This window comes from Dermochelys coriacea, chromosome 2, assembly GCF_009764565.3.
Source record: "Dermochelys coriacea isolate rDerCor1 chromosome 2, rDerCor1.pri.v4, whole genome shotgun sequence".
Lineage (NCBI taxonomy): Eukaryota > Metazoa > Chordata > Testudines > Dermochelyidae > Dermochelys > Dermochelys coriacea.
In genome coordinates this window covers 201950253-201969369 of record NC_050069.1, presented here as the reverse complement: position 1 = coordinate 201969369, position 19117 = coordinate 201950253, and the positions used below count along the sequence as shown (strand labels likewise).

General features: G+C 39.6%; 1 protein-coding gene across 4 annotated transcripts in view; it reads right to left on the bottom strand.

Moving 5' to 3' along the window:
- Window positions 1–19117, bottom strand: part of ZNF385D (zinc finger protein 385D) — a 600803-nt gene that overhangs the window by 102160 nt on the left and 479526 nt on the right. The window lies entirely within an intron of this gene.

The following is a 19117-nucleotide window of genomic DNA, read 5'->3' as shown; positions in this document are numbered from 1 at the left end:
ACTGCTTTTGGAATCTCCATATAGGGCAGACTGTTGGCTAAACATTTGCAGGGTGGTGAGCTTTTGATCTTTGAATATGAGCATTCGATTAGCTGAAGAATTGATTTAGGGGTACATGATATTTCACACATAACTGGTGAGATCAGTCATAGAATCATAGAATACCAGGGTTGGAAGGGACCTCAGGAGGTCATCTAGTCCAACACCCTGCTCAAAGCAGGATCAATCTCCAATTTTTGCCCCAGATCCCAAATGGTCCCTCAGGGATTGAACTCACAACCCTGGGTTTAGCAGGCCAATGCACAAACCACTGCTCTATCCTGCCCGATCCATCCTGTAGCTTTAAAATTTCCCCTTCTTGCAGAGGTGCCAACTTATCACTTTCCCTGGGGTGCTCAACCCGCACTCTGCCCCAGGGTCTGCCCCCACTCCATCCCTTCCCCCAAAGCCCCACACCATCTCTTCCGACCCCCATTTTGCCCCCTCCCTCCCAGCGCCTCCTGCACACTGCTAAACAGCTGATCACAGCAAGCAGGAGGCGCTGGGAGGGAGCAGGAGATGCTGATCAACTGAGCCTGCTGGCGTGCAGGAGATGCTGGAGAAGAGGGGGAGGAGCTGATCAGTGGGGCTGCCAGGGCATGATTTTTTTCCTGTGGGTCCTCTAGCCCCAAAGCACCCATGGAGTTGGCACCTATGCCTTCTTGGCATTTAACAGCACTTAATGAGTCAAGATGGTGCTTGGTTGCTTCTATGGGGTCCCACCCATACTGGGATGTTTCATTTGTAATTTGATGGAGTTCTGGGTTTGTCAGGAAAAACCAGGAAAGAAAATTTGGATACTGTGTTATGTCCACTAACCCCTCCGCCCTCCAACAATTTTCATTGCTCTGTTTTCATGTTCTAGGTCTTCATCTGAACCAAGTGAACTGGTAACCTTTTAACACAATGGAGAGAGGTAAAGAGCAGGGTCCCCCAAGGACCTATGCTGGGACCAGAGCTGTTTAGCATATTCATAAATGATCTGGAAAAGAAGGGTGAACAGTGCAGTGGCAAAATTTGTGCAAGATACAGAATTACTCACGATAGTTGTGTCCAAAGCTGACTGTGAAGAGTCACAAAAGGAATCTCACAAAAAACAGGAGACTGAGCAAAAAAATGGCAGATGAAATTCAATATTGATAGTGCAAAAGTAATGCACATTGGAAAACATAATTCCAATGATACACACAAAATGCTGGGGTCTAAATCAGCTGTTACCACTCAAGAAAGAGATCTTGGAGTCATATGGATAGTTCTCTGAAAACATGTGGTCAATGTGCAGCAACAAGCAAAAAAGTTGCACGAGGAGTTTGCTATGGGTCTTGGAATGCATTGTTAAATCAACAGCCACTTGTGGTAATAGATAACATAGCTACTGTGTCTGCATCGGAAACCTGCCTTTTGCTCAAGTACTCATACATGAGGCTTTGTAACAAAATGGCTTGTGTCCACTTGCTGCTGCTGAAGTCACTGCAACCCACCGATGCACCGCTTGAAGTAGTAGCAGAGGTCACTCGGTATTATTTTTTCAGGTTTGGCGTCAGCTCTGTGTAGGCCCCCTTTACTAGAGGGGCCTCTAAACTTTACTGGGAGTGTTCCAGTTGGGAAGATCCTGTGCACTGAAATCTAGCCTTAGAGATTACAACTCCCATGATGCCTTGAGGAAAGAGTGAGAGACTTCCTCTTCCAGGCAGTGCATGGAGAGAGGCAGTGGGCTCCATTTTGGGAGAGGAGTGAGATGGCTGCTGTGGAGCTCTGTCCATACCAGGAGCTTCTGCTCGGAAGCCAAAAGCTACTGCTGGGAGCCTGTAGGGGCTTTGATGGGGCAGGGAGCCTCAGAGATTGTTGGTGGCTTCACTGCAGTCGGAGTAGGGACTGATGCTGTGCCTAGAGCTGACTGAGGTGGGCTTGCAATGAAGGACTGTGAGTAATACGCACTCTTGTTTGGGAAAGTACTTGCAAGGGAGGGGGCACAGCAGAGAGACTGAGTCTGTGGAGAGGCAGAGCAATCTTACCATCGAACCAGGACCCACAGCTGCTGACATTTGGTGGGGCCAGCTCCAGTTGTCAGAGAAGGTGTGCAGCTTGTTTCCTTGGCAGGACTGATACACAGAACCAACAGAGTCCTATCTCCAACTGCAGATCTTCAAGCGTGCCCACGCAAGCGTCTAGGACTCTGAAATCCTGAGGCGTATTCACTGCGGGGTGGGGTAAGTGGTGGCAATGTAAATGCTAGTTAGATACATTTCATTTATCATTGTATCCTATATTTATCAATTGATTTTATTTAACTGCTCCCCATGGATTTAAATTACTAGTGACATTTAATCTTTAGTCTGTTATACCCTGTTTCTTTAAATTGTTAAGTAAAGGTGTGTTTAATTTAAATATATTGGATGTATATGATTTATAACTGGTATTTTTGAGTTAGATTTATGCCACAGATTATTATTATTAGAGTGGGTTTATTCCTGGAGGTTCCCAAGGTACACAATTGAGTTTGTATGGGGGCCAGCCAGGTGGAGGCACGGCCAATTTTAAATTCCTTTAGGAGTAAAGGGACTGCATCACAGGGATGGATAGAGGATACTCACCTATCCAATATCACTACTGGGATACTCAGGATCTCCTTTAATGTCAACAACATTAGGCGCCCAAGCACACAGGTAAGTGTTGCCCTGCTCCCACGTAACCCAGGGAGGAAAGAGGGGGTGACATATGGAAGTCTGAAATGCCCATGTACTACAGGACAAAATTATTTTCTGTAAAAATGTAGCAGCTGCAAACAGTGTCTTCATATTACTGTTGATATCAGCACTTTCTTCTACTTTTGATAGCACCAGGTCTTTTGCAGCTTTTAAGGATATGTGCTGTGATTCATTTCTGTAGACAGGTTTGCTAAAATCTATGTCTATATCCTACACTAGTTCATCTTCAATAAGTGCTTTAAGAGCCTTTCTGCTAAGCCTTTGTTCCTCTTCGATCATGTTCAAAGCACATATTTCTCCGAATTTAGCCCCTGCATCAGCCATCACCACCATCTTCCCATCTGTTAGAGTCTCTGCGAGGCAATTTATGAATTCCAGCTGAGTCACACAGTTTGCAGTAGTAAGATCAGTATTTGTTTCTGTTGCTTTCACTTTTTGATACACCATAGTATGTACATTCTTTGTGTAGCACTCAATGTGACACTCACTGCCATATGTGCGGGCATCTTTTGGGTCAATGCACCCACTTTACTTTCCATGCAACGTTCTCACTACTTCATACACCTGTCTCACATGTTGGAACTGTGCTTAATGGATGCCTTTGGCTTTTTGTCTTACCACAAAAACAGCAGATGTTTTTCTCAGAATACATGCTATGGGACCTAGTATAAGGCAAGTCTTGCCCACAGCTAGCACTTGTCCCAGCTTTTTCAACTTTTTCCTGATGCTCAATATACTTCCTCTCCAAGCTTGTTGAATTCAGTTTATGGGTGCACTTCTTATAGCATGTAAGATGCCAGTAAGTGTTGTGATTAGCCAGGTCCTCAGCACTGGTATTCTCTAAAGATTGGTCTTGATCATTTTTAGGCATCAGTAGGCCAACAGAGAGTACAGACAAAGTAAAACCAAAGATTTTGTAATAAATTACTTCGTGATTGTAATTAATTATGATACATAATGCATGTTAGGTAACTATGTTCATACTATTCATGGATGGATAGCAGTAATTTCTGGCTGAACGCTCACATCTTGACCGGTGCTTCATTACAACTCTGTTGGCATAATAAATAAAGCTGATAATCAATACCACTGAACTACTATTTTTTTTTTTTTGCCAATGAGAGCAAATCAACTTGAAGCACTCCTTCCATGTTTGGTAATCTGTAACATTAAAAAAAATAATCAGGTATCATGTTCTGAGCATTAACTGATAACATTATCATCAGTCAAGGGCCACAATTTAGTTTGGGAGGGCTGCATGTTTGACACCCCTGTGCTAAAATATAATTTTAAAAAGTTGATTTTTAAATATTTTCTTGAATATATATTTACATAATTGTTCTAGGTTTGTCTTTTTGGTATCACTGTGTTCATGGGAGAAAGGAATTTTGAATTATAACAAACTTGATCCATGTCGGACAACACTGTATTATCACAATTTTCACCAATCAGAGGACCTGGAGCTGGGACACCGCATAGGGTGACCCCCTGCCACACCGCATAGGGTGACACCTTTGAAATGATAATTCTGTAGATTTTTACTAATCAAATGACACTTCCCTTACCTTTCTATCAATAACTTCTCCACAGAATTACCAGACTAAATGGTCACTTTTGGCCTTACTCTATGAATTCCCTCTTCCCCCTGGTGTTTTTATGTTTATTTTTACTTAGTCTGGGTTTTTAAAGTAGCTTAGGGGAGTTAGGCACCCACACCCATTGACATTCAAGTACAAGCTTGCAAACTCTTTGGGGCCAAGGAGCTTGTCTTCATAGAAGTCTGTAAAAAAGCCCAGTCTCTTATTTATTTATGAATATGCATTCATTTATTGCACAGTGTTATCCTCAGGCTGTTCTTCCCTTTATAAATTCTCAATGTTGATTTCCATCAACTATTCTCAATGTAAAAGAGAAGAAAATACAAATTTCCCACACCCCAAAGGTATGCATCACAGCGAAAAAGTTTAGACAAATGTTGGTGACACTGTATTTTATTCATGTAACTGTCTTTTGGCAATTTGCACTAAGATATAGGAGTAGAATGCTTGGGAAGTGCTAACAAAGCACTGCAAGTTGCCAAGACAAGGTTAATTTAACCTTGCAGATATGGCCTTATAACCAGAAGAAATGCTGACTTTTTCATGTGGCACCACTGTGGTATGAATGGCATTTTTCTCCAATTTTATCAGAGTTTAGTCATGGACACTTGACAACCTGACTAATCAAAGACTAGATTATACCATCAGAATTAATGAGGCACTACAACACTTTAATGAATAAGTGGGGATTTTTAAAATTCTAGTATGCATTTTACCATTTAACAGTTGTGGCATCCACTGATAGGCATATACAAGTTTGCTAATTCAAGAACTCAGTTAAAGCCTCTCAAAGAGTGAATTTCACACTAATGCACAAGGCTCTAAAGCAAAGCACCACTTAAGCACAACTTTTGGAGATTTCCTCTGTGGTGTGAAGTTGTCAGACTTGGGGGACACACATCTTTTCACACAGCCTGTGTGGTGTGAAACCCAGCCTCAGTCGGGATCTCTGTATAACAATGCATACAAAACTTGGCATTATGGCTAGGCTAGACTGGACAAGACTGCAAAGAGGCTGACACAGAACCTCCATTCACAGCCCTCACCCCAAGTTAGTCTTGTGGAAATTCATATCTGGAAATAGTTGCAGCAAGATCAGGAGTCAGGGATTCCTTTTTCTGACATGGAGAAACCAGTTTGGATCAATAATAACTGTCGTCAACCTTCATTCAAAACCTGAACTGAACTTTTGGGTTTGGAAAAAAGTTTGGTTGGGTTTTTAATTCTCTCTACCTGCCGCCTCATTTCAACACAACTGGTGATTCTGTCCAGAAATGACAATGAGAAAGGTTGTTCTTATGGTAACTTCTAGTCTGAATGGAAGCAGAAATCACCAGAATTCTCTCTGAAGAGTTTAGTTATTAGATTTCAAACCAATTTTTGCACATTCAAGATGTTTTGATGGTTTCCACAGCATTTGGATAAGCAACTGAGCTTTCTGATACTTTCTGGAGGTCATCCATTGCTAACTAAAGGTGACGTAGTAATGGGACAGTTACATTTTGTATTTTTGTATACTTGGGACTTTAACCCATTCCTAAATAGTTTTGTTTCTAATATATTATACTTAATGCTACCACTAAATAGCTTAAATCAGCAAGTGGTGTTCCCCTTGGGTACATATTAACAATTTACTTTTTGCAGACAAGTACACAAATATGATTAGCTTTTGCAAATTGCTCTTTATTCTGTTACTGGTAAGTAATTTTTATATTATTATAATGTAAACAGATGCTATTTTCCACTACATATTCAGCAGTAATGAGCTAATTTAATGCATTAAAAAACAACAAAAGAACTTCAAGAATAAGCTATTTGCTTGAATAGTTCAAGCTCCATTGAAATCTATAGTGAAATCAACCAACGATAAAGTTAGCAAATTTCTCTAGAAGCCCTATTGCTTTCTTTAGCTTGCTTATTCAGATACTACAGTATATTCTATTAGTCCCTTCCTCTGTATACTATTTGACCAACTTCTCATATACATATTTTCTGAATTTATCTAAAACCTTATTATCTTTTCCACAAAGAAAAGAAATTTTGGCAAATCTTGACATGAGTCCTTAAATCACTTATAAATCCCTCCCTACAAATCCATTACACAATCTGCCAAAATCTACAAACGCTCAACCATCTTGTTTCCATTGACATGTGGATACTTTAAGGTTGTAATAAAGATAGTAGTCCTGCCTCAGGGGAGCAAAATATAGATACTGAGTATATCAATCCTTGATTGCTTGGGGTGATATCCTGGCTCCATTGAAATCAGTAAGAGTTTTGCCATGAATTCAGCTGAGCCAGGATTTCACCCTAAAATGCTTACCGCTACTGACAGGAATGCCAAAATAATCTGAATTTAAAGGGAGAGAGAGTGGACTAAATTAGTGGCTACTTAGGTCTTTTCTAACTAGTATGACAAATTAATAGCATTAAAGCATATCAGTGTATATAATGGCTTCTTCTGGGTGGAAAAGGAGAGGAAATGAACAGAAAGCAGTAAGAAGAAAAAAAGTAAAGTGATTGTTTAATTGTGGTGCAGAGCTCCCTTTTATAGATTCATAGATTCCAAGGCCAGAAGGAACTACTGTGATCATCTAATCCAACCTCCTGTATAACACAGGTAATAGAACTTCCCCAAAACAATTCCTAGAGTACACCTTTTCAAAAAAAAATCCAATCTTTTACTGTATCTACAATGCCTCTCTCCTCACCCTACACAAAGCACATGGCCTGAGATGGGCTTTGCTAATGGTTTGGTTTGGTTGTGGCACACAGATCCATAGATTCCAAGCCCAGTATATATTTGACATGCCCTTTGCTCCCACTTAGAACTTTTATTTGATAACATTGCTCTGCAATGAATAAAACCATCACAAAATCCACCGTGGTATAGGCAAATGTCTATGAACCAGCTTTTGACTGAAAGCAGACTGACTTCTCTTTGTGTTTTCTATTTGCTTTGTTTCCATTCTCTTCTTCTCCATTTCTATTCCATAAACATATCAAAGAAAATGTTTGGAATCTTTTAAAGAGTAGGCACTCTTGGGCAGGGATATAACCACATGCTTTGAGTGTCCCTAGCCTCTGTTTGCCAGAAACTGGGAGAGGACGACAGTGGATGGATAACTCACTTGATGACAGCCTGTTCTGTTCATTCCCTCTGGGGCACCTGGCATTGGCCACTGTCAGAAGACAAAAAGAAAAGGAGTACTTGTGGCACCTTAGAGACTAACAAATTTATTAGAGCATAAGCTTTCGTGAGCTACAGCTCACTTCATCGGATGCATTTGGTGGAAAAAACAGAGGGGAGATTGATATACACACACAGAGAACATGAAACAATGGGTTTATCATACACACTGTAAGGAGAGTGATCACTTAAGATAAGCCATCACCAGCAGCGGGGGGGGGGGGAAGGAGGAAAACCTTTCATGGTGACAAGCAAGGTAGGCTATTTCCAGCTATTACCTGCGCATCTATCAATGTGATATATGCCATCATGTGCCAGCAATGCCCCTCTGCCATGTACATTGGTCAAACTGGACAGTCTCTATGTAAAAGAATGAATGGACACAAATCAGACGTCAAGAATTATAACATTCAAAAACCAGTTGGAGAACACTTCAGTCTCTCTGGTCACTCGATTACAGACCTAAGAGTGGCTATCCTTCAACAAAAAAGCTTCAAAAACAGATTCCAATGAGAGACTGCTGAATTGGAATTAATTTGCAAACTGGATACAATTAACTTAGGCTTGAATAGAGACTGGGAATGGATGAGTCATTACACAAAGTAAAACTATTTCCCCATGTTATTTCTCCCCCCCACCCCACCCCCCACTGTTCCTCAGATATTCTTGTTAACTGCTGGAAATAGCCTACCTTGCTTGTCACCATGAAAGGTTTTCCTCCTCCCCCCCCCCCCCCCCCGCTGCTGGTGATGGCTTATCTTAATTGATCACTCTCCTTACAGTGTGTATGATAAACCCATTGTTTCATGTTCTCTGTGTGTGTATATCAATCTCTCCTCTGTTTTTTCCACCAAATGCGTCCGATGAAGTGAGCTGTAGCTCATGAAAGCTTATGCTCAAATAAATTTGGTAGTCTCTAAGGTGCCACAAGTACTCCTTTTCTTTTTGCAAATACAGACTAACACGGCTGCTTCTCTGAAACCTGTCAGAAGACAGGATATTGGGCTAGATGGACCATTCGTCTGAACCCATATGACCGTTCTTATGTTCACTGTTTAGGGCCATTGACACCCCAAGCCAGTAGAAGTGTTTCGTGCCAGAATATTTCCATGGTCCAGTGTATCCTGGAAGCCAAACTGTGGCTTGTCAGTGATAGACAAATGTCTAACGTTTTAATATACACACAGAACATGAGCTACTGCAACTTGGTGTCTACCATTGCAGCTTCATCAGAACAGATGTCATAGAAGATAAGCATCCAGTATTGCCTGTATTTGTTGTAATATAAAGCAGGCATCCATCCATAAAGCTGAGCAAGAACTCCACCTGCCTTTCACATAGATAATCCTCTGTCCTTCTTTATTGGGCTGCAAATTATTTATACAGCAATTTTTGACCAGGTGCAAAGCCACAATGCTCACTGGAAGCACCACATAGGGAACAAAAATGGATCAGAAGGGGCATACACTTGGCCCTCTGCAGTCTGTGTTGGTCCTTTGCTATTATCATGGTACCTTAGTCCTGTATTTTCTATTCTCACTCAGGAGCCATCTTTGTCCTGAAGCTATTACCTTTCTGAACTTCTGTGCAGACTGGAGTTTTTATGTATACCTGAAGCCGGTTGCTGCTCTTTGGAACCTGTTGTTCTACCTAGCTACCCCATTTGAGTGTATGTAACACTTTATCCAATGGTTTTGTCCTGCCTGGGGAAAAGTGGACTACCTTTTAGCTAATGCCCCCAGTACACAGTCAACTTGTTTGTTCAAGCTAGTTAATTTTTACTATTGTACGTTTCCTATGCAGTAATCTACTTCTAATCTACTTCTGTGCTGCTACAACAGGACCGTAACTGCCAGACTTTGGATAGGTCTCTCACAGATCTTAGTGAGCATGGAGATTGTACAGCCAGTCTTCCACTCTCTAGACAGACATGTAAAATCTCACATATGTTGCTTTCAGTCACCTATCACGCTATCTAGTCCAAGAGCTACACCATCTTAGAAAGACATATTTTTATTATTTATATTCTGGTTAATTGGAACTAACAGTACAACAAATACTAATATAACACGCAATTTTACTTCCAAATAGACCGTGTTGCAACATAAGATTATTTCAAAAATTACAATTATTTTAGGGTTCTCACATTAATTTAAGGGTGGGTCAGAGATTAGATAGAACAAAGGGAAATAACCTATTTTAAAAGGTATTTTGACTACAAATTCAAGCACTCAAAGTTTGGAAATGGGTATTCAGTCCAGGATTTTTTGATCAACAGCACAAGACACTTGCACTTGAGCTAAAAAAGAAACTGGTTTCAGAAGTAGGTTGTTATATTCTATGTGGACCAACCCCTAGATGGGGACGTGACAAACTCTGTCAGTATATTACACAACTATTTGTGGGACAACAGTGGAACATCTGGGTATCCAGATTTCTGGTTCTCCTCCTGGCTCTGAACATACAGTGTTGTCTAGCAGTGATGGTAACAGACAGTATAGCCACATATATAGATTTAACACATTCATTTTGAAAGGCAGCGTGACTGATTAGATTTGACTTTGTTTTTTTCTCTATTTTACAAATAAGACAATGGAGAGGGATGCACAAGGACACTTCAGACAGAACTGGGAATAGAACCCTGGTTTCTGCTATGACAGTTACCTAGTGATAGGAGGCCTTGGCAAGGAATGAAAACTGTCAACTGCATAACAATATGAAGAGTGTTCAGTAGAAGAGATGAGACCAGAAAAGATATTCTCCTTGCTCTTGACACAGGGCATCTCCTTTTACACTACAGGGTATTCTGTGGGATCTCTCTCTCTCTGAGATTTTACCTGAGTTGCAGGCAGGCATGATAAGATTGCCTAATGCATCAGTGTCATGTGAGATGTGTGACATTTGGCAGGTCTGCAGGTGTGTTGCAAAACCATTTGCATAAGGGAGGGCCACTGGGCAGACCTCAGCTCCACTTGCTTTTATACACTGGTTCTGCCAAGCCTCACAAATATACATTAGAATGTCAGATGTGGCTTAACTACTCCTGTGTCTTTCCAGCACAGCACTTATTGCTACATTGTTATGTTTTGTTTTGTTTTTTTCCCCACTCATAAATGGAGGATTGAGCTTTTGGTCTTTAACTCAATCTTTCTTCAATTTCTTCTCAAAGTGACAATTTTAGCTTCAGTGTTACTTCCCTATCCTTTCCCCCCAAAATAAAACTGTATCCACTCCCAATATAAACCAGATATTGCCTTCTGGCTCAGAGGTTTAAGATGTATTAGCACCTTCGGGCTTCTTATACATGGAAAATCTAATGGGTTCCTTCAGGCAGACAACTAGCCAGGGGAATGGCTTAAAGCTTGCATGCTAAGCCAAGGAGCCAGTTGGTCTGAATTTGCTAGTAGGGCAAGCAGCTCTCGACTGGGGATGAGTTTAATCTATAGCTGAACAGTTTATTCAATTGATGGAACATTCCTTTCAGTCCCTCTCATGTAGGTTTATAACTTATGCAGGCTTCAGGAGCCAGCGCCTTAAAACCACCCTCACTAAGCAGATCACAGCACTGGTCCCAGAAGTCTTTTGAGTTCATTGTTTATTACTGCAAAAGCCTGCAGCAGCATATATCTATAGGAATCTCTGTTACAACTGGTTGCACACCTTAATAAAAAAATGTTAGAGCTACGGACTACAGGCTAAATTAGCTGGGAATCTAGACTCTGAAGTAATTACAAGGGTGCATCCCCCACCTTTTAAAACATGCATAAAAGGGGTGACCCTAGAGTAAACATTAAACACACAGGTGGGAAGGGTAGCCTTGTTGTGTAACAACTTAACTGACTCCAAATTGGCCGAAGGGCTGGATCCCTCATCCGAATTAGCTGAATCTTTACAGAATAGGTCTACCTGAAATATTTATATTTGCAATGCTGGGATCAAGATAAAATGGATCAAGAGCTGACATGAATAAAAGAATCACCAGAATGTTTCTCTGTCATGTGTGCTGCTGATTCAAGAGAATTATAAGCAAGTATTCTGCCTCTATCCCCAGCCAAAGGGCCTCAAGTGCCAACCCATCACTCCTCAGTGGAAAATGAATCTTTTGTACATGCTGAACACGCTGTGGTGAAAATAAAGGACACCCATCTCCTGCAGGCAATTCATGTTTCAATGAACAGTACATTGAAAGGTAGTCACTCTCTATTAGCCCAGTAGTTCAACAAAATTCTGGCATGTTAGCTACAGTTATAACCAGTCTTTCTTGTTTAAAGTAAAGGTGCTCATTTCATAATTCATATACAGTACTTGGTGGGACCTCATTTTCTGAGAAAGAGAGGACATGCCTGCAGAACACTCTCTCAGAACATTAAGAATATACAGATTGAAATCAAAGATCATAGCCAATAACGGCACATGGCTGTAACTCCCTTGTGTGGTTCACTTGGATCTTCTTTCAGAGTAGCAGCCGTGTTAGTCTGTATCTGCAAAAAGAAAAGGAGGACTTGTGGTACTGTAGAGACTAACAAATTTATTTGAGCATAAGTTTTTGTGAGCTACAGCTCACTTCATCGTGTACATTCAGTGGAAAATACAGTGGGGAGATTTATATATACAGAGAACATGAAACAATGGGTGTTATCATACATGCTGTAATGAGAGTGATCAGGTAAGGTGTGCTATTACCAGGAGAGCGGGGGCGGGGGGGGAACCTTTTGTAGCGATAATCAAGGTGGGCCATTTCCAGCAGTTGACAAGAACGTCTGAGGAACAGCGGGGGAGGGGAAATAAACATGGGGAAATAGTTTTACTTTGTGTAATGACCCATCCACTCCCAGTCTTTATTCAAGCCTAAGTTAATTGTATCCAGTTTGCAAATTAATTCCAATTCAGCAGTCTCTTGTTGGAGTCTGTTTTTGAAGTTTTTTTTGTTGAAGAATTGCCACTTTTAGGTCTGTAATCGAGTCACCAAAGAGATTGAAGTGTTCTCCGACTGGTTTTTGATCACTCTCGTGATCACTGAATGCATCCGATGAAGTGAGCTGTAGCTCATGAAAGCTTATGCTCAAATAAATTTGTTAGATCTTCTGTTACTCTGTTACCTTGCTCCAAGTCTGGCACACCTACATGTTTCTTAATAACCTTTGCAGACACTGACTTTCAAACAGATTTCATGGCTTCATTTTTTTAACATTAAAAACACCACAAACCTATTTCACATTCTGTTCCAGGGAATATTGCAATTTGTGTCTCTCTCTGAACAACAAACCTGAGGCTAGGGAGCACATAAAGAAGGATGGACATACACGTGACTTTCATTTAAAAACCCTATTTTAATGCAGTGAATGATTTAATCATGCTGGATGTGCCTTCGTGTGCTGTCCCCTCTAGCAAATTGGAAAATAGTGAATTGAAAGGCTGTATCTGCATCAACATTCACCTTTATAAAAGCCTTTAATATCAGCGGGGAAAAAGAGTGATTCACACTCCCCAGAAAATGTCCCATCAAAGATTAATTAAAGGAAGATCTTTAAATCCTTGGAGTTCAGAACCTAGTGTTGCAGGAGGTCCAGGTGCACTAGCTAGAAACAGAGCAGTAGATGGCAGAACAGATCATAACTAGCTGCCTCTCATCAATGGCTAAAGTGGCTCGGGGCTGGCTAGACTAGTGTTCTGACCTTGAGCCTCTCCTCTCTTCTGTATATACATGCACACAGTCCCTCTGCAATGTCAGCTACTCCCATTGTTTCAACAAGCACTTCATCATGATTGAACCCCAGATCTTGCTGTCTATTCCTGACTTTGCTCCCTCTGTCCACTCTGAAACATCTCTTGGATGTCCCACTGCCATCAGAAACTCGCTGTTTTTAAAAATGTACTTCTTTTTCCTCCTGATTCTTCTCTTCTGCCTTTCTTCTCCACCTGCTTTGATAATTCTGCTATCCTTCCATTCTCCCTGGTTTGTAACTTTGGTGTCATCTATGACTATCTTTCTCCATTTCCCCTCCTATCCCTTTTAGCTCTTTGAATATCATTAAGTCATATCATTTGTTATGTACAGCCTCTGCTAAAACACCTGCCCAAGTCTGGCTCATCTCTCTCATTGCCCACCATAATTTTGTACTTTCTGAACTTTTTTTTCTTACCTTTCCCCATTCCAGTTTATCCAAAACAGCCTACAGTCATTTCCCTCTCCTGTCATGCTCTCCATATGACCCCACCTGCACAATCATACATGGAATTCACTACTGGTTTCTTCTCTCTTACTATATGACATTTAAGCTCCTTGTTCTCACCTTCAATAAGTGCCCTATAAAAAATCTACATCTCATTTTGCCCCCTAATTGCCTCAACCCCCTAAGTGCCATCATCCAGTCCTTTTGCTTTTATGTGCCCACAGACTCTTCTATAATCTTGGCTTAGAATATTTTATCATGCTGCCCCCTGTACTTAAATTATTCTCCCACTTCCTGCCTGTCAAATCTCCTGTCCTTTAAAGGGTTGTTTAAAACCTACTGCTTTCAGGAAGCTTTCCTTCCTCCATCACTTTATTAATAATCTCTCCCTGTGCTCCCATGCCTAAATTGTTGTTTCTTGTCTTGTATCTTAGAATGTAAATGCTTTAGGGCAAAGATCATGCCCTCCCAGTCTGTAAAGTAAGCACTGTGTATATTTACAGTGTTATATAAATGATTTTTGTAATTATTTTAGTTCTTGAACTCTCCTTGTATAAAAGGACTATAGTATTCTCCAGTAATGGTCCCAAGTATTACCATTTACAATAGCGCTAACCCAATGTTTAGGACAATAATGTAGATCTTATTAATACAGGTTTCCTTGAGAAATGATTGCCAACTATGTCTTGTGTTGTGTGATTATTGTTTGCTGATGTAGATAAACTTCAGCAAGAAATAAAATGTGAACACTGACCTCATTTTTACTTGGGAAATAAAGCACTACTGGCTGATGTCAGCAAAATAAAGAAAATAATAACCAATGGAGCCACAGCTGGAAAACCAGTTTCAAACTGATTGATTCTCATTAGAAACTCAGTCTATAAGAGTCCTGGGAGCAAACAAGTTTTCCCTTTTGGTGCTAATGTGGTCCACCCACCCTTGATAATTCCATTCACTCTGCTATTGGACTGTAAGAGATAAGACCCCGATTCTTTTGCCTACCACCAAGGCCCAGGATCATTCCCAACATCAGCTAATTTTAATTTTGAGAATTGGGTTACTGCTACTGGCAACTCTGTAGCTGTACAGGAGCGGTAAAATCTACACAAAGTACAGCTACCGACAGTGCAAAAAACATGCTCTTCCTTCAGTCTAAAAAAAAAAAGTACAACACAAACTGCAAAAATCATTGCCTAAACTTACATCATGATCATCTAAGAAATCCTTCTTCTTACCCTCTTAGCTTTGACAAAACCCGTAACACTCTTGTTAAGTGTGACATCTACACCCCACTCACCACATTAGCCCTCCTTTAACCTTCTGTCAGTGGAGAGAATATTCAAGGAAGGCATTCTCATCCTTTATGCATGAGGGAGATGGTCTCTGCACTAACCCCTCAAATAGGCTCAGATGTACGGGGACACTGGCTATGGTTTGTCATTGCAGGGCTACTGGATCTGTGGCCCAAAATAGTGACAAGGGTTTCCCACGTGGTTATGGAGGGACACTAACCACTATGGTAGTCTAAAGGGTAAAACAACAGCCACAGAGGCATTGTGCTGTCACCTAGAGCACCTTCCTACATTGTAGTGTGTTCAAATTTCATCCCACATGTAGCTCCACACCTCTGGAACAGTTACTCAGCTTTTCTAAGGGAAAGGCTGAATTTTACCCTTTCAGACTTTGCAGGAACTAAAGAGACAGTTTGTCATATGCAGCCGTATTTGGAAAAGATTTCCCAGGGGCTTAGATAATATACAGCAAAATCCTGTCAATTTGAGTAACATTCAATATTCCTTCAATAGTAATGGAGATAAAAATTTCAATATATTCCAGGTTTTCCTGTATCTCCAAACGCTACTACTTACATATTGTTGCTTCTCCACAGCTATTTACCATTAGAATTGACTTTATTGTAACTGTTTATCACCACATACAACTTTGATGTAAAAATCACATTACAGGATAAATTGACAAGCAATGAAAGGTATCTTGTGGTAGACTGTTTGACTAGAATTATTTTAATCAGTAGACACCAAATACTTAGATTCAGCAGCAACAGAAAATTTTCTGTTATTTAAATTATAATAAAGAGTGATGGGTCTATGGAAGGGTAATACAGATTGATGGATCCTGTAAAATAATAATGCTGCAGTGCACTAATATTAATTATTAAACCATAAAAATAAACAGTTGCGTCACTCTGGATGAAAAATTTCTGAACAAATGATCAAATCCTATACTGGCAGAAGAGGTGTTCAAGAAGACAGATCATAAGAAACGAGCCTGTTTGAGTGATTATTCAATTTGTAACTTAGTGCTTTTATCATCAATTTTAAAAGAAATAAAATAAAGCTTCTGAGTGAACACTTCATAGTTTTAAAATTACTGTATATATCACTGGCCTATTAAACGATGACATTTTACTATGTTTTGTACTATTGTATAGATTAAGGTTAGAGATAATAATATTGAAGTGTCTGCATCTAATGAAAACATAACACTTTCTATTTGTTGGCATGACTCCGTGCAATAAAGCAATATATCACTGTCCTGAAATGCTAACAGGAATAAGAAAATGAGCTTCTGCTAATTAAACCTTTTATATAAAAACATGGCTGCTAATCAAATCTTCCTTACGCCATACTCTCATATTCTATACTTTGTTTTTCATTTACACTTGGTCCTGAACCTTTTAGTGTCATCTTTATAGGCTTCCTTTAAATTGTTCTTTTTGATACTGTAGAAGATTAAACTTATGGTAATAATGAACAAAAAGTATCTCTACAATAAGAAGAATGACTGTGAGTGGAAATAGTGTGGCAACATTCATTTAAATCTGGTTAGCCAGATAGCTAATTAAAAGTATTTTTTAAGTTATTAGTGAAGTATAAAGTACTTAATCAGGCCAAGTTACATCATATTGATAACAACTGCTTAATACTCCTATTACAAGCAAGAAAATATTTGGCTTTAGAAACACAAAAGAAATTAATTTATTTATCTAAACGTGGCATGCAACAAAGATCACAGCAATATAAATCATATTTCCTTTCAAGAAATGAAAGGTATGTTTAATTTTTAAAGCTCTCATTACTATGAAGTTAACTACCCAACCACTTAAAATAAACCAAATATTAAAGATAAACATTATCCCAGATAAATCAAAGAAAATTCCTAGGGAACCTATGAAAAATTGACAGAATGGCCCTTGCAAAAATTCCGGGCAAAGTTATGCCAAATTACTTCCCAGCAACGTACCATGTAGCTATTTAATTTGTAATTTGTAAAATTCATGGAATTTTAATTAATGCAATATTTGTACAGTCAAGTGAAAGAAAGGTGCAACATAAGATGTTATTTCAAAACTACAATGTTGTTTTTTTAATTATCTAGGCAAGGATCAACTGAATTTACAAGGATTATCTTCATAAAAGAAATAGTACAATCAAAGCTAGAACTGACAACTGCAAGGAGACCCAAATGTAAATGAAAGGACTTTTGACAAAAGCCTTGAAGGCAAGTGATTCTCCCATCACGGGATGATTTTCACGAGTCTCCAGGTGTAATATTATGTGCACTGATGAGCTGATCAACAGAACAGAACTTCTACCCAGCTGTAATCAACAGTGATTGATGGTTGGGACAAAAAAGTTGATTATCATGACAAGTCCACTGATGCAGAGAAAATAAAGAATAGGATAAAACCTGTTCAGAGTCTACCTTCTGAAACCTCCTTTATAAAGAATATGAGGAAACATTTATGCTCATTCAGATAGATCTAATACAAATGAACCAAGAGTAAATTTACTATGCATCTGTACCTGCAGTTGTTCCACCACTGTACACTGAAACATATATGAACCCAACAAAGAATAAATCTTACATTTCTAAATCATAATATGAAGATCATTCGGCTCTTCATCAGTGTAGGTCAATTATATATGAATGCTCCAGTATATTTGTATATCAGTTTGGCCTAGGTTTTCAATATATGTTCTGAAGACCAAGCTTTCAAAGGGTGTGGGAGGGTTACTTGAAACTGCCATATTGGATTAAGTCCTGATAAGGAGCGAGTCCCCTATAGCCATTTTAAACCTTTAGAAACTTCATTTTCAGTTCAGATCAAAACTTACACATGATCAGAGGCAACTCACCCTCACAAGCATGGTTCAAACATGCATTTTTTTATTTGAATAGAAAGCTTTTAAAACCTCGGTACTGTGTCCCATTCCTACAGAGAATCAAATTCCAGTTGCGACTGGAATGCAGATAGGCACACGTGACTGCAATATCTCACAATTTGTCCTAAGAATGTAACAAACTTTTCAAGTGTTAAGAATGCAGGAGATAACATAGGGTGAGTCCTATAGGTTCTTAGGTAGAATTTAGTTTACTGAGTACAGTAAAGCCTGTTAGTAATTGTCACCAAAGGAACTATTCTTCTGTTAGTTACATTAGGAGGCTGCACAGTGCACTGTGATTAATATTTCCAGAACTCTTACGGGAATAGAAAAGGAGTACTTGTGGCACCTTAGAGACTAACAAATTTATTTGAGCATAAGCATCCGATGAAGTGAGCTGTAGCTAACGAAAGCGTATGCTCAAATAAATTTGGTAGTCTCTAAGGTGCCACAAGTCCTCCTTTTCTTTTTGCGAATACAGACTAAAACGGCTGCTACTCTGAAACCTGTCTTACGGGAATGAGATTTTACTGGTTATCAAGAGAAGTGTCCACAGTTAGCAGAAAACCATTAGAACAGGTGTCACTGTGCTTAATATAGGGGTATAATCAACCAATGTCAACCATAGGACCAACTAGTACAGAGCATATACTACTTGGGAAAAAAAACATCATTGTGGGTTACAGTTGCTAACTGATTTTGAAGGAAACAATTCTACACCACATGAGACACCTAAACATTTTCTATTAAGATCTGTGCTCGTCCTCTGGGTCACAATACAATATATAACTCTCCTCTCTCACATCTTTCTCAGTGAGCCCCCTTAAAAGGTGAAGGGTGGTGACCTAAGTACAGAAATACATTAGGAGGCAAAAAGCAGGACCATTGATTAACGGGGACTCAAGCAGATACCATTTTGTTGTCAAGATGTGAAATGTGTGGACTGTATCCATGTTTACTAGCCCAATGCTTCAATTTCCCTCCTATTTGATTTTCTGTCTTTTTTTACAAAATATATTGAGAAAAAGCTACACAGATAATGAAATAATGCAAAGTAAACATGGCACACTAAACAACAGCTAAAGCCAAACATTATGCAATTCAACCCCCTTTTGAGGCAGCAGCTAGTATCTTAAGTGGTACCTTAATTTCATCACTTTGGGGGGAGAAGAGAAGGTTTTAATATTAATTGTCTGGATGTGTTTAAATGGTGGGGGGAGAGCCT